At 42.8% G+C, this 13,247-nt stretch overlaps 1 non-coding gene across 1 annotated transcript; it reads left to right on the top strand.

Annotated features, from left to right (window-relative positions):
* Positions 1-3,225: 3,225 nt before the first annotated feature.
* Positions 3,226-3,300, top strand: Trnat-ugu. Its single transcript has one exon. It is a non-coding gene; the product is annotated as a tRNA-Thr (tRNA).
* The last annotated feature ends 9,947 nt before the right edge of the window (positions 3,301-13,247 follow it).

Here is a 13,247-nt window from a genome sequence, read left to right as displayed (position 1 = left end):
CCACCACGCCGCTCCGCTGGCCGACGCACAATACCGACACACGCGGCCCCTAGAGAAGAGAAACACTGGGACGCCACATCCAAGGTATCACCATCCGATTCACGACTTCGTTCTCAATAATTAAACGGACCACCGCATGGTGCGCGTCTCCAGTCAACTCGGCGAAACGGCGACACGAGATACACACCGCCAGGCGTAATCAGACGCCGCCGCTCACACAGCAGAGGCTTCACAAACGACACGGCTGCCGCTCTCCCAGCCAAAACAATCTAGTAAGGAAACCATTGTACAAATCTTTCAGTAAAAGTTATCTTATGTAAAAATGCTGTTTCATTCTACCTCATACCCGAACCAAGGAAGAACCCACCCTGCCAACATGGTACGAAACGATATAGATTTTGTTGTGACTACAGACACCTTAACAAACAAACTATCTCAGATTTTATCCTCTTCCAAACATTACAGATATCATTGACAGTTTGGGTGACAGTAAATACTTTTCAACAATCGATTTACCTAGCGGATATCATCAATTGGAAGTTGCGCCTGGAGATAGGCATAAAACATCATTTTCTACCCCTGGAGGCCACTGGCAATTTAAGAGAATGCCTTTCGGTTTGAAAAACGCACCAGTAACTTTTCAAAGACTACTCGATGGAGTATAGCGAGGACTAAAAACTCAGCAATGCTGTGTATATCTAGACGTTATTATTGTAAGTCCCATAGTGCTCAGAACCATTTGTATTACTCACTATTGATACGTTTGCGCCTGTATCCACCAGTATCCTTGCTTCTTTATCCTGTATGGTAGCAGATAACCAGCATTCCGTCTTCACATTCGCCTTAATGGTGGCAGCTTCAACATTCCCGTTTGAATTTAACTGATTTCTATTTCCAAAAACTTTCTTAGACCTACATTCCTTGAATGTGTAACCTATTCTTTGACAATTAGTACATTGAGGTTGTCTGCAGTTTTTTCTATATGTCCCTGTCGATCGCACTATATTCGAATTATAAAGCGAATCAGAATATTCTATAATTCCATCTTTTAGATGCTGTTCTAAAAATTCATCCAGTACTGGCTGTAAGTGATACGGAACTCTATAAGGCTTCTTATAAACTGGGAGGCTGTTTCCTGTTGGGATCCTAAGCTATGTGATATCTGTTGCTGGCAGTGGACCTTCTGCATTAAATAAATCTTGGAACTCAACTAAAACTGCTTCTATTGTGTCTCTATCATTTCCTTTCAAATGCTCAATCTTCTGGCGTAATGCGGTTTTAAAGGCGTCTGCTTTCTCACCATCAGTAATATCTGACCAAATGAAATCTTCTTCTTCAAAGGTACTGACTGTAGCTACTAATATTCCCTTATACAACTCTTTTTCCTCCACTCCGAAATTATCAATATGTACCTGTACTTTTCTTTCTCCCTCAACGTCTTGAACCCGTACAACACTTCTAGTATAAAGCAATGTGATACATCTAATTCCTCATTTTCCTCTAATGGCTCTTTTAGACACATTGTATCTGTAGGTACCTCGTCAACGGTCATCCAGAAAATTTTTCCTGAGCCAAATGGTGTCTTATCCCGCGAATCAACCTTCAAGGACGTTGCACCGCAGTGTAGTTGATTTCGCCTTCCGGTTGGGGAAATCTTGCGGCAGCGGGCCCTTTGCAGCGGTGTCACCTAGTTGAAACACTATTCCGCTAAGTTCTACACTTTCCTGTCTGAGGTCGATTTTAGCGTGATGTTTATTCAGGAAATACAGCCCTAGGATCGCTTCGTACCCGTTAGTTACCTTTATTACCACTTCTACATCTTCTTGAAATTGTACACCGTGAATATAGAAAATCAATGATGTACATCCTAATGACTTCACTGTACCTCCTCCTACCCCACTTAATCTATACCTTGGAGGGTTATATTTCTTTTCTCTAATGCATTCATTACTCACTATTGCCCGGCCCGAGTGGCCGAGCGGTTGTAGGAGCTACAGTCTGGAACCGCGTGACCGCTACCGTCGCAGCTTTGAATCCTGCCTCGGACATGGATGTGTGTGATGTCCTTAGGTTAGTTAGAATTAAGTAGTTCTAAGTTCTAGGGGACTGATGACCTCAGAAGTTAAGTCCCATAGTGCTCAGAACCATTTGAACCATTACTACTTTCAGTGTCTTATTGCCTTATTCAGTTCCCATAGTACTGCATGATTTCAATTGACTTCATTTCTGTATTAGTTATTTTGGCTGGGAGAGTAGTGTGCTGATCACATGCACACCGCATCCGCATCCGGCGACGCCTAAGGGCTGAGGATGACACGGCAGCCGGTCGGTACCGACCTGTTCAGATGGTAATTTTTTGTTTCTTTTAGTGAAGTTAGGCAGCTGAAAGTACGTCGTTGACATTTCATGCATGAGAATCACATTGCGTGGAGGGGACACACTAGTGCCATTTCGAGCTGTTGAATTTCTAAACGTGAACGGTGCCGCGTTGCTACCTCTACCACTCAAGTTTGCGCACGGTGCCACACATTCTTTTGTGTTCATCGTTTGTCGCAGATTGTGAGTTATCGATTCAGCATGTGCTGGCGGTGGGGTGTAAGCTGTAAGTTGTTGATTTCAATCTTATCTGAAAGTACGGCCTCTTCCTCAAGCCGCAGGAAAGTAGGCAGAACACCACCTTAAAAAGCCGATGTCGTGATCTCGTATTTAATGTACGGTGCTGTTTTCAGGAATAAAGTGATAACGGCGAGTATCTTATACCGTCGTCGGAAGTCTTCCCACAAGTATATGCACCTCTGGAAACTGGAGCGCCGTTTGTGAAGGAAATGAGAGCGAAAAGTGTTCTGGGGGTCTGGAGCAGCGGTTGTCAAACTTTTTTTGTTCAAGAGCCAACAGACACGCGGGGCGCCGTCTCCGGCCGCATTTGCACGGATGTTATGATCCCCCAACTAACTATAGAAATGGCGCTAAAAGTTGCCTGCTGCCTTCCAGGTACTGATCCTTCGGAGTCGGCATCATTCGGAGCACTTGGCGTCGACTGTTCCGTTTCAGAATGCTGCCACCATCGGAAACCCCCAGATTAGTAACACTGTAATCGTCTGACTAAGTACTTATATGGATATGGTCTCCTGCTTACATGGCATGTGTGTACACAAACTACATTCGTAGTATAAGGTCAGAAAGTGTGTCTCGCGGGAGGCTTTCGCGAGATAGCCCATCCTCTGTGCCCTCGATGGCTCAAATGGATAGAGCGTCTGCCCTGTAAGGAGGAGATCCCGGGTTCGAGTCCCGGTCGGGGCACACACTTTCACCTGTCCCCGTTGATATCTATCAACACCCGTCAGCAGCTGAAGGTATTAATATAATTCTAATTTCGTTCTAGACGGCTGCAGGTCGTCAATGGTGTTTGTTCTTTCGGACATGTCCGCAAGAACAGACACCATATCCATATAAGTACATAGTTCTGTCAATACCGGCCGTGGCCTTCTTCTTCTGTGCGGATGCACACATATTCCCCGAACACTTACGGGACTTGGTAAGAACGTCTTCCACGAGTAATTAGTGTGTTGGGGTGGGACACTAAATGTAGTGTGTGGACATACAAGGTGAGAATGTGGGTCTCGCGGAAGGCTTGCGCGTGATAGTCCCTTCAGTCACACTATCCTCTGTGCCCTCAATGGCTCAGATGGATAGAGTACCTGCCATGTAAGCAGGAGATCCTGGGTTCGACTCCCGGTCGGGGCACACCTTTTCAACTGTCCCCGTTGATATATATCAGCGCCCGTCGGCAGCTGAAGGTATTTATATAATTCTAATTTCGTCTGAGTAAGTGGTGTTGTACGAGCAGATGAATGATTAATAACAGAAACTGTACTTAAATTTAAATGCATTATGCAATGTGCGGGCCGATCACAAATATTTACTAAATGTCTTCAATGTCTTTCTTCTAATAGTAGTACAATAGCTTCACTTTAATTTTATGTTCTTTGCTACAAATACGTACCGCATTTGAATATGACCATCTTTATAATGCACATTCACGATTCTATGTTACTTCCGCTTGACGTGTATACTGTAGCAGGTGATCGTTAGGAGGCACAGACATGAGCTGTCAGCAATGGAAGATAAACAATAAAACATCCCCCCTCACACATGCTCTACCCCCGCCGTGGGCGCGTTGTTTACCCCTCTGTCCCTGAGGTAAATAGCCACCTATACACAGCTCACGGCCGATTCATCAATGTAAATCCAGATTAAGCACGTTTAAGATATGTTTACTTGTTATTGACTATGTGCACATAAACTAACGTTACCTGACGTTTCTGGATTCGGCTCTTGATTGCTTGATACATAGTGTTATAAAATACGGCTGAGATCCACGCGTCACACGAATACTTGATTCGGTCCGCATGATACTCACAGGCCACAGTCTGACGACCACTGATCTAGAGGAACCAAACGCTGCTTCTTAGATTCCAGTATAAACAAGACTGCATGCTGCTAAAACGACGGATCTGGATCATTTTCAAAAGGATGCAATTCGGTGACGTATACATGGTGGTCCATTGATCGTGACCGGGCCAAATATCTCAGGAAATTAGCATCAAACGAAAAAACTGCAAAGATCGAAACTTGTCTAGCTTGAAGGAGGAAACCAGATGGCGTTATAGTTGGCCCGCTAGATGGCAATGCCATAGGTCAAACGGATATCAACTGCGTGTTTTCAAAAATAGGAACCCCCATTTTTTATAGCATATTCGTGTAGTACATAAAGAAATTTGTATGTGATAGATGGCGTTGTAATAGTCACAAACATATGGCTCACAATTTTAGACGAACAGTTGGTAAGAGGTAGGTTTTTCAAATTAAAATACAGAATGTAGGTACGTTTGAACATTTTATTTCGGTTGTTGCAATGTGATACATGTACCTTTGTGAACTTATCATTTCTGAGAACGCATGCTGTAACAGCGTGATTAGCTGTAAATACCACATTAATGCAATAAATACTCAAAATGATGTCCGTCAACCTCAATGCATTTGGCAATACGTATAACGACATTCCTCTCAACAGCGAGTAGTTCGCCTTCCGTATTGTTCGCACATGCATTGACAATGCGCTGACGCACGTTGTCACGCGTTGTCGGTGGATCACGATAGCAAAAATCCTTCAACGTTCCCCACAGAAAGAAATCCGGGAACGTCAGATCCGGTGAACGTGCGGGCCATGGTATGGTGCTTCGACGACCAATCCACCTGTCATGAAATATGCTATTCAATACCGCTTCAACCACACGCGAGCTATGTGCCGGACATCCATCATGTTGGAAGTACATCGTCATTCTGTGATGCAGTGAAACATCTTGTAGTAACATCGGTAGAATATTACGTAGGAAATCGCCATACATTGCACCATTTAGATTGCCATCGATAAAATGGGGGCCAATTATCCTTCCTCCCATAATGCCACACCATACATTAACCCGCCAAGGTCGCTGATGTTCCATTTCTCGCAGCCATCGTGGATTTTCTGTTGCCCAATAGTGCATATTATGCTGGTTTACGTTACTGCTGTTGGTTCAAATGGTTCGAATGGCTCTGAGCACTATGTGATTTAACTTCAGAGGTCATCAGTCCCCTAGAACTTAGACTAATTAAACCTAACTAACCTAAGGGCATCAGACACATCCATGCCCGAGGCAGGATCCGAACCTGCGACCGTAGCGGTCGCGCAGTTCCAGACTGTAGCGCATAGAACCGCTCGGTCACTACGGCCGGCCGCTGTTGGTGAAAGACGCTTCGTCGCTAAATAGAAGGCGTGCAAAAAATCTATCATCGTCCCGTAATTTCTCTTGTGCCCAGTGGAAAAACTGTACACGACGTTCAAAGTCGTCGCCATGTAATTCCTGGTGCATAGAAATATGGTACGCCTGGAATCGATGTTGATGTGGCATTCTCAACACCGACGTCTTTGAGATTCCCGATTCTCGCGTAATTTGTCTGTTACTTATGTGCGCATTAGCCGCTACAGCAGCTAAAACACCTACTTGGGCATCATCATTTGTTGCAGGTCGTGGTTGACATTTCGCATGTGGCTGAACACTTCCTGTTTCCTTAAATAACGTAACTATCCGGCGAACGGTCCGGACACTTAGATGATGTCGTCCTGGATACCGAGCAGCACACAACGCACGCGCCCCTTGGGCACTTTGATCACAATAGCCATACATCAACACGATAGCGACGTTTTCCGCAGTTGGTAAACGGTGCATTTTAACACGAAGCAAATACTATTCGCACTGGCGGAATGTTACGTGATACCACGTACTTATACGTTGGTGACTATTACAGCGCCATCTATCACAAAGCGAAAATAGTGGTCCAACTAAAACATTCACATTTCTTTACGTACTACACGAATATGTAATAAAAATGGGGGTTCCTATTTTTAAAAAAACGCAGTTGATATCCGTTTGACCTATGGCAGCGCCATTTAGCGGGCCAACCTTAGCACCATCTGGTTTCCCCCTTAAAGCTAGACAAGTTTCGTTCTTTGTAGTTTTCTCGTTTGACGCTTACTTCGTGAGACATTTGGCCCGGTCACGATCAATGGACCACCCTGTATACTGCGTGGCGCCCAGCAGCGTCATCCTCGGGCCCGGCGACGTATCATGCAAGAAGCTGACGACACATTAGGAAAAATAGCCACATCTCGGAACTTGATGTGAAGTGTAAGGTGGGCATCTCATTTCATCACAGTTATACCCAACGCCACCATGGAGGTATCATACAGTAGAAAGGACGTCATACCTGTCCAAACCCATACCTCACTAATCCTCTTGACGCCTTTGCGATGGAGGTCAATACCACGACGCCCAACTTTGAATTATCTGTGGGAGACGAAAACATTTCAGACACACCGCCGCTCGGAAAAGACACTAAATGCTTCAGTAGAAGGCATAAAGGACTACAATTAAACCACCTCACCACCTGGGGCGTTCGTTTACATACATTTGCCCATCTAAAACTAGAGTTCGCAGTGCGATTCGCAACAGGATCACATTCTTGACAGATTTGACACTTCAAAAATGTACCTATACTGAGGAAATCTTTGATTGATTCCTAGGCGTTGGCAGACAGGCAACACCTTCGACACCCGATTCCAGGTTCCCGCAAGCAGGTGCATGAGCTTCAGTGTACTGCAACTCATATGTAGCATGTTGAAGGGGTTGCTGCCTGAATACGCCTCGGAATCGCTCGGTCAATGGTTATAGGAACATTTTAAAGTACTCACCATAGCTGTAGGGCCTGCGCCGTTGCACCGATGGTGCTGACGAACTGGGGAGAAGGTGTTATAGGGACCCTCCTGACGTTTTATTCATGCATATGTCATGTCACATCCTCACCTCCCCTCCATCCCTACGGTCACACCGCAAGAGACCACAAAACAGCAAAACCGAAGGGCTAATAAAGCAAACACAGCCTTTGCTGCTTTCATTACGTTCAAATTTTGTCGAATGCTTTTCAACGGCCCTGATTCCTCCCGAAATTATATATATATATATATATATATATATATATATATATATATATATATATATATATATATATATAATTTCGGGAGGAATATATATTCGTCAGTCTTCTGAATGGCTTGATGTGGCCCGCCACGAATTCCTCTCCTGCACTAACCTCTTCATCTGTAAGTAGTACTTTCAACCTATGTCCTCAATTATTTGCTGGATGTATTCCAATCTCTGTCTTCACCTACAGTTTTTGCCCTGTAGTACCATGGAAGTCAATCCCTCATGTCTTAACAGATGTCCTATTTAACGAAATCGTCGGAAATGAATGGAATTGATTTGAAATCTCGTTAAAGAAGAGTAATAAATTTTATCTTTTGCTTTTAAGTTAATTTTCTTTCGTGCGAACTTTGTTGTAGAACCACTCTCTTATTTTCGTGTGGTAATAAAAAATTTTTACTTTCTTATGAATTACGTACATTTGAACAAAAATAATATTTACGTGAACTCATATGAACTGGTTAAGAATATTAGGTTGAGAACTGAGTCCTTTAAATCTTTCGGCCTTGGCATACACTTTCCAGATGCAGTGGGTTTTTTGTTAAATATTTTTACTGAATTTTATCCCGGCACTAGCCATAGAACACAAGATTACCTCTATTAGCAGAAAATGTTTTAATTATTGCCAAGCCGACATTTACCACTGATCAAACCTACTTCACTATGCATTTAAGATATTTTGAAAGAACCAAACTGTTTAAATTTCAATGTTAACTAACATTAGCTATCCGCCTACGAATGCACAAACGTATAATTAATTCAAATTTTATCAGCCACAGGATCACTGAAAAAGAAGAACAATTTCTTAATTCACTATTGATTTTTATGCTTCTGTTCCCGATTTACGGGTTTGATAATTTTTTAAATGTGCCGCCTATTGTTGGTCGCGGCACAGCCCAGCAACACCGCTAAAAAATGCTGAAAAATTCTTAAAGAAATTTTATAGATGACGTGGGCAAGCTAATTTACATAAATAATTCACACTTTTGATAAACTAATATATTTAGATCAAACAACAATACAACTCACATTAATTCGTAACGCATCGTCTAATGGCGGCTAAGTCCAGACAGAGACAAAAGAAGTCTACCCATTCGTAAAAAACTCTTTCACAGTGTCCTACCGCAATGACTTCTGAACAGAGAAGACCAAAGAATACATAATGCATTGTGCTTAAATAGTATTGCTGACTATTAACATTTCTTTGCAAATTGACAATATTATTCTCTTCTGACAACATATTATATATATCTCTGCTATCGCAAATACTGACACATTTTACAATCACATAATAAATACAGAAAAATTCCTATCCTAAATACAGAGAAATATTACAACAAACAATATAAGGAGAATAACAAATGTCTTTTACACCACATTCAGTAATATTTTTGTTCAATAATTACGATATATACAACTTGCCCAGAGCGGCGTATATGGTACAAATAAACTGTTGTTCTTTAATAATGTGAGTTTGCCAGGGAACGTTACACCTATCATCCTGTCTCTTCTCCTTATCAGTGTTTTCCACATTTTCCTTTCCTCTCCGATTCTGTACAGAAAGTCCTCATTCCTTATCTTATCAGTCCACCTAATTTTCAACATTCGTCTGTAGCACCACATCTCAAATGCTTCGATTCTCTTCTGTTCCGGTTTTCCCACAGTCCATGTTTAACTGCCGTACAATGCTGTATTCCAGACATACATTCTCAGAAATTTCTTCCTCAAACTAAGGCTAGTGTTTGATATTAGTAGACTTCTCTTGGCCGGGAATCCGCTTTTTGTCATTGCTAGTCTGCTTTTGATGTCCTTCTTGCTTCGTCCGTGATTGGTTATTTTACTGCCTAGGTACCAGAATTCATTCACTTCATCTACTTCGTGACCATCAATCCTAGGCGCTACAGTCTGGAACCGCGCGACCGCTATGGTCGCAGGTTCGAATCCTGCCTCGGGCATGGATGTGTGTGATGTCCTTAGGTTAGTTAGGTTTAAGTAGTTCTAAGTTCTAGGGGACTGATGACCTCAGAAGTTAAGTCCCATAGTGCTCAGAGACATTTTTTGAATCATCAATCCTAATGTAAAGATTCTCGCTCTTCTCATTTATACTACTTCTCATTACCTTCGTCTTTCTTCGATTTACTCTCAATCCATACTCGGTACTCACTAGACTGTTCATTCTGCTCGGCAGATCATGTAATTCTTCTTCACTTTCACTCAGGATAGTAATGTCATCAGCGAATCGTATCATTGATATCCTTTCACCTTGAGTTTTAATTCCACTCCTGAACCTTCCTTTTATTTCCGTCATTGCTTCCTCGATGTAGAGATTGAACAGTAGGGGAGAAAGGTTACATCCTTGTCTTACAGCCTTTTGAATACTAGTACTTTATTCTTGGTCGTCCACTCTTATTATTCCCTCTTGGCTTTGTACATATTGTATATGGCCCGTCTCTCCCTGTAGCTTGCCCCTACTTTTCTCAGAATTTCGAACATCTTGCACCATTTTACGTTGTCGAACGCTTATTCCAGGTCGACAAATCCTATGAACGTCTCTTGATTTTTCTTTAGTCTTGCTTTCATTATTAACAACAACGTCAGAATTGCCTCTCTGGGGCCTTTACCTTTCCTAAAGCCAAACTGATCGTCATCTATCGCATGCTCAATTTTCTTTTCCACTCTTCTGTACGTTATTTTTGTAAACAACTTGGAGGCATGAGCTGTTAAGCTGATTTTGCGATAATTCTCGCACTTGTCAGGTCTTGCGATCTTCGGAATTGTGTGTATAATATTTTTCTGAAAGTCAGGTGATATGTCGCCAGACTCACACATTCTACACACCAACGGGAATAGTCGTTTTGTTGACACTTCCCCAATGATTTTAGAGATTCTTATGGAATGTTATTTATCCCTTCTGCCTAATTTGCTCATAAGTCCTCCAAAGCTCTCTTAAATTCTGATTCTAATACCCCATCTCTTCTAAATCGACTCCTGTTTCTTCTTCTATCACATCAGACAAATCCTCCCCCTCGTAGAGGTCTTCAATGTAATCTTTCCACCTATACACTCTCTCCTCTGCATTTAAAAATGGAATTCTCATTGCACTCTTAATGTTAGGGCCTTTGATTTTAATGTCACCGAAGGTTGTTTGGACTTTCCAGTATGCTGACTCTGTCCTTCTGACAATAATTTCTTTTCCGATGTCTTCACATGTTTCCTGCAGCCATTTCGTCATAGCTTCCCTGCACTTCCTATTTATTTCATTCCTCTGCGACTTGTATTTCTGTATTCCTGTTTGTCCCTAAATATTTTTGTACTTCATTCATCAATTAGCTAAAGTATTTCTTCTGGTACCCACTGTTTCTTCGCAGTTATCTTCTTTGTGCCTACGTTTTCCTTCCCAACTTCTGTGATGGCTGTCCATTCCTCTTCAACTGTACTGCGTACTGAGCTATTTCTCATTGCTGTGTATATAGCTTTAGAGATGTTCAACCGTCTTTCGTCATTCCTTAGTACTTCCATATCCCATTTCTTTGCGTATTGATTCTTCTGACTAATGTCTTAAACTTCATTCTACTCTTCATCACTACCATATTGCGGTCTGAGTCTATGTCTACTCCTGGGTACACCTTATAATCCAGTATCTGATTTCAGAATCTCTCTCTGACTATGATGTAATCTAACTGAAATCTTTCCTTATCACCCTGCCTTTTCCAAGTATATCTCCTTGAACTCTTCGTTACTGCTAGCTGAAACTTGTTACAGAACTCGATTAGTCGTTCTCCTCTCTCATTCCTCGTCTCAAGCCCACATTCTCCGGTAACCTTTTCTTCTACTCCTTCCCCTACAACTGCATTCCAGTCTCCCATGACAGATTTTCATATCCCTTTAGATACTGTATTGCCCTTTCAATATCCTCATGCACTTTCTCTGTCTCTTCACCTTCAGCTTGCGACGTCGGCATGTATACCTGAACTATCGTTGTCGGTGTTGGATTTCTGTCGACTCTGATAAGAACAACCCTATCACTGAACAGTTCACAGTATCACACTCTCTGCGCTACCTTCCTATTCATAACGAATCCTACTCGCAGTATACCATTTTCTGCTGCTGCTGATATTACCCTGTACTCATCCGACCAGAAAACTTTGTCTTCTTTCCACTTCACTTCACTGACGCCTAATATATCTAGATTGAGCCTTTGCATTACCCTTTTCAGATTTTCTAGTTTTCCTACCAGGTTCAAGCTTCTGACATTCCACGCCCCGACTCGTAGAACGTTATCCTTTCGTTGATTATTCAATCGTTTTCTCATGGTAACCTCGCCCTTGGCAGTCCACTGTCGGAGATCCTAACCCCAGAATCTTTTGCGAATGGAGAGATCATCATGACACTTCTTCAATTACAGGCCACAAGTCCTGTGGGTACACGTTACGTGTCTTTAGTGCAATGGTTTTCATTAACTTCTGCATTCTCATGCCGTTGATCATTGCTGATTCTTGCGCCGTTAGGGGCAGTTTCCCATCCCTAGGACAAGAGAGTGCCCCGAACCTCTGTCCGCTCCTCCGCTCTCTTTGACAAGACCGTTGGTAGAATGAGGAGTGACTTCTTAAACCGGAAGTCTTCAGCTGCCAATGCTGGTTATTAAACAAAATATAAGCAGCGGCGGGGTTCGAACCTAGGACCGAAGACGTTTTGATTATGAATCGAAGACGCAACCCCTAGACCACGGGTGCAAAATTCCTCGTTGTCTCCAAGCAAGTACTGTGGTCGCACTATGCACCTAAGGGGTGAGGTCATGTACAGCTGGATTGCAGACCCACAATGTCCTTAGAGAAAGGGGGTGTCAGTAGTATCAAAGGTTGTCAGCAACGTCGTTCTGTTACACATTGCACTACAATCTTTTATTTTCGGCAGTGAAATGTACGCAGATGAGAGTCCCGAGGGCGGTTTCATTGACGCCATTTGTCACATCCTGAGGTCTTTTCGTGTAGATTTCTGAGAGTTGCTGTGTCTGAAATGTTTTCCTCGGCCATTCAAAAGCGTGAATTAAATACTGGGAGTCGCAGTCTGCCTTCCATTGCAGAGACGGTTAGGAGAAAGGGTGAGATGGAGGTAAGGCACAACGTTCGTATCGTGTCACACTTCCATAGTGGCGTCGGGGAGAATCGTCGTGAAACTTGATGCGAATACGCCCTCATTAACCTGCATTATCCCTCACATGTAAGCCTGTGCTTTGGCCTTTTTTTTCACATGTGTCGACACCTTCGCGTTTGAAACGCCGCCGGGGGCGATGTCGCAGGACGCCACACTTCTTCACCATTACAGAGGTACGCTTAGGCACCTCCGAGTCAAATTTCACACCCCTGCGTCACAACGGTTCGGAAAAATGATCCCTTAATTCTTTTGCACAGTATGCGAGTGTATGATTATTAAGTGCGGAAAGATAGTCCCAACCGGAACAAGGTGCTCCACTCAAAATAGGGTTTCGATAGAAAACGTTTTCTAGAAGAAAATTTCTGTGTGAATTGGAAAATGTCGTTGCCTGGCGATGCCGTATCTAAGTGCAAACCTCACGAAATCGTTTTGTTGGAAGGGATGTGGTTAAGTGGTATTTATTCCAGACAGACTACGTCACCTGATGACTGTCCACGAGGAAAAATGATA

Source organism: Schistocerca piceifrons, chromosome 6 (genome assembly GCF_021461385.2).
Source record: "Schistocerca piceifrons isolate TAMUIC-IGC-003096 chromosome 6, iqSchPice1.1, whole genome shotgun sequence".
NCBI lineage: Eukaryota > Metazoa > Arthropoda > Insecta > Orthoptera > Acrididae > Schistocerca > Schistocerca piceifrons.
Note: the sequence above shows the minus strand (reverse complement) of the source record. Positions and strands in the feature narration are given on the sequence as shown.